The 3,697-nt window shown below is 39.6% G+C and overlaps 1 long non-coding RNA gene across 1 annotated transcript; it reads right to left on the bottom strand.

Annotated features, from left to right (window-relative positions):
• Nucleotides 1-252: 252 nt before the first annotated feature.
• LOC124645492 lies at nt 253-713 on the bottom strand. Its single transcript, XR_006986240.1, has 3 exons — nt 622-713; nt 395-472; nt 253-307 (listed from the first exon to the last, which is right to left on the bottom strand). It is a non-coding gene; the product is annotated as an uncharacterized LOC124645492 (long non-coding RNA).
• Nucleotides 714-3,697: the final 2,984 nt, after the last annotated feature.

Genomic DNA, 3,697 nt, shown 5'->3' with positions numbered 1-3,697 from the left:
TAGCTTGGGAGTATTTAATGTGTTTTTTTAGTTTCTTTCTATTATAATTATTGAAAATATTTACAGCAACAATGTCTTGGTTTAAATTATTATACAGATCAGTGTTAATTAAATTATCTTGTTTTAAATTGTGTAATATGGCTTTTAAGGATTGATTTCTCATCCGAAAACGTCTTACTTTTTGATTAAGATATTTATTTTTTTTCCTGTGAGTTTCAATCAGGATATTTTTCTTATTTATATTTTTTTTTAAACGTAGGTTCCTGGGCGAATCGTACAGCAATCCAATTGTTGGATGCAGGGGTACCTGAAAAAAAGTTTGATATATTGAGAATCAAATTGAGTTTTCTAAGTTGCACTGCACACTATTACACTTAAAAGTACTTATACATACTTGAGCTGACGATAAAGGTGAACATGACCCTGTAGGCTGTTCAGAAGCACTTCTAGGGTTTGTGGGTGGCGGTGGTGCCTTAAAACAATCAGTATCATTTTGAGTCGAGTTGAATTAAAACAAAATGTAAGCTCTACTAATCAATCGACATGATTACAGCGTTAAGTCCAATTTTTGTCTACGCAACATTGTGGAATCAATAATAAACAAATAATTTATGAACATACTTGATCTGATCCTAATGACGATTGTTCACCATATACATATGCTTGAAAACTACTTGTAGTTTCGGGTTCAACATTAGGTTGCTCTTCTTGTATGGGCGGTTCAAATAATAGCTACAAGAAAACAACAATGAATACAGAAAGTCGCGTTAGCTCTTAAAGAAATGATAAGAAAGCAAACTATTTTCAAGTTTTAGACTAAAATATTACTTGACCACAGTGTACATTCTTGTATGACAAATAATATATATATATATATGGCGTCCAAGGCCGATTTCGGCAACGGCGGCTGTTCTCACATAAGGAGATCAGCCAGCTGCGCAGGACATATTATAGAGCATAAGCATTTGCGCAGAGACAGGTGCACTCACTATTCCTTTACTCTCATAGCCCGATGGGACGGCAATCCGACACGACCGGAGAGAGTTCAGGCCACGGAGGAGAAAAGACTAGCGGAGATGCCCTAACGAAAAATCTCCTAACAAAGCAGCGCGCCAAAATTCGGGTGAGCGGGGGACGAGGAACGTTACTGTCTCCACCCGTGCTCCACCCTTATACGCCTTTATGGGAAGCCACCCATTTTTTGTAAATCCATCTAGCGTGGAATAGGATGATTAAAATCTAACCCTAAACTAACATCGACCACTAGTGACATACTCAAAAGTAAAGTAAATACTCAAAATTAATAATTCTTTTAAAATAGTAATTCAATTGGAAAGTTTAAAGAAGCATTCATTTGAAATGAACGAAGAAAAAGAGAGAGATAAAAAAAGTTAGAAAATTAATTGTTATATAAGTATTATTTTGTGCAGAGAACTTGCCCCACAACAATTTATTTACTCCTCCAGAAATGAAATAGGTATCTAGGAACCATTAAACGGAGACTCGATGAAAAATCATTTTTATTCACCACGGGTCTAAAATACCCCCATGGTGTAATTTGAGTATCAACTTATGGCCACGGAGGAGAAAAGACTAGCGGAGATGCCCTAACGAAAAATCTCCTAACAAAGCAGCGCGCCAAAATTCGGGTGAGCGGGGGACGAGGAACGTTACTGTCTCCACCCGTGCTCCACCCTTATACGCCTTTTATGGGAAGCCTCCCATTTTTTGTAAATCCATCTAGCGTGGAATAGGATGATTAAAATCTAACCCTAAACTAACATCGAGTGTGATACGTGACTTAGAAAAGTGTAACACCGAATATCACTTCCCCGTAAGTTTACGAATACGAAACACTTAACAACGAATGCACGCTACCTCGAAAAACTTAACGCCGTAGCCATGCGAACTCGAATAACGAAATCTCTAAATTCACCTATACGAAACACTTAACAAAGAATGCACGCTACCTCGAAAAACTTAACGCCGTAGCCATGTGATCTCGAATAACTAAACCTCTAAAAATCATCGTAAAAAGTCTTTATTCATATAACAATTTTTTTGGGTCTGAGCTTGGTGTCTGGAGGGGCCAGGGTTCTGGAGCCCTGAGGCCACGAGTGCCCTCGAGCCATATATTTGTCAGGCATCGTTTGGAAGCAGATTTTGTTCCCGACTGTTTCTGACGCTTGTCGGCCATTATTTCTTCGGAGCATATTTTGGAGTTTCCTGTCTGGTTTTTTAGGAGGGCCTTAATCTCAGGCTAGTCTTGTGCACATCGTCACCGCGTGGGAGATTGGTGTCGCCGTGGTCTTGTGACTGTTCGTCGGCCAGGTCCGACGGGTGAGCTGTGACAGCGTGGCTGACCCGCAGTGGCGGCTGCCGCCTCCACGCTCCTCGTTACATGAAGACGTCAGGTACCTTGTGTTGTGCTTGAGTGCTGTGTGATTTTCTGTCCTGTACGACATACCCCGGAGGACACGATTTCCGTGTGGAGATAGACGGACCCCGTCTATCACCGATGCCAAGGGGAGCTATTTGAGAGACTGAGGGAGAGACTTTCCGACTAGGGAGTTGTATGCAGAGAGTGAGAGTACTTTGTGAGCCTTGCCTAACAGTCGGGAACAAAATCTGCTTCCATTGCAGACGGATCCTGGATAAGGCTGAGCGGGAAACGATGCCTGACAAATATATGGCTCGACGGCACTCGTGGCCTCAGGGCTCCAGAACCCTGGCCCCTCCAGACACCAAGCTCAGACCCAAAAAAATTGTTATATGAATAAAGACTTTTTACGATGATTTTTAGAGGTTTAGTTATTCGAGATCACATGGCTACGGCGTTAAGTTTTTCGAAGTAGCGTGCATTCTTTGTTAAGTGTTTCGTATAGGTGAATTTAGAGATTTCGTTATTCGAGTTCGCATGGCTACGGCGTTAAGTTTTTCGAGGTAGCGTGCATTCGTTGTTAAGTGTTTCGTATTCGTAAACTTACGGGGAAGTGATATTCGGTGTTACACTTTTCTAAGTCACGTATCACACTCACTAACATCGACCACTAGTGACATACTCAAAAGTAAAGAAAATAGGTACTCAACATTAATAATTCTTTTAAAATAGTAATTCAATTAGAAAGTTTAAAGAAGCATTCATTTGAAATGAACGAAGAAAAAGAGAGATAAAAAGTTAGAAAATTAATTGTTATATAAGTATTATTTTGTGCAGAGAACTTGCCCCACAATAATTTATTTACTCCTCCAGAAATGAAATAGGTGTCTAGGAACCATTAAACGGAGACTCGATGAAAAATCATTTTTATTCACCACGGGTCTAAAATACCCCCATGGTGTAATTTAAGTATCAACTTATGGCATTGTGTTAGTTCGTCTACTAGCCACTATGGCATCACAAGCACGAAAATTCGTTCTATTTGTTCTAGAACCGTGCTGCGATGACTGTTGTTATTTTCGATGTTGCCACATTACGAAATTCACCAAGAAAAATGGGAATTAAAATTATAGGGACAGTGTTTATTAAATTAGAGTTTTCACAACTGTATCATAACGGCGCATCCACTAAATAAGTAGCAGACTTTATGTGAGTCGGATGTTGCTCTGAGTAAAGGTACATTCAAAAAGTATGTACGGCAAGAGAGATATACATACCTATGTAAAACATTGCTGATCTATTCTAATATTATAAAGA

This window comes from Helicoverpa zea, chromosome 31, assembly GCF_022581195.2.
Source record: "Helicoverpa zea isolate HzStark_Cry1AcR chromosome 31, ilHelZeax1.1, whole genome shotgun sequence".
Lineage (NCBI taxonomy): Eukaryota > Metazoa > Arthropoda > Insecta > Lepidoptera > Noctuidae > Helicoverpa > Helicoverpa zea.
Note: the sequence above shows the minus strand (reverse complement) of the source record. Positions and strands in the feature narration are given on the sequence as shown.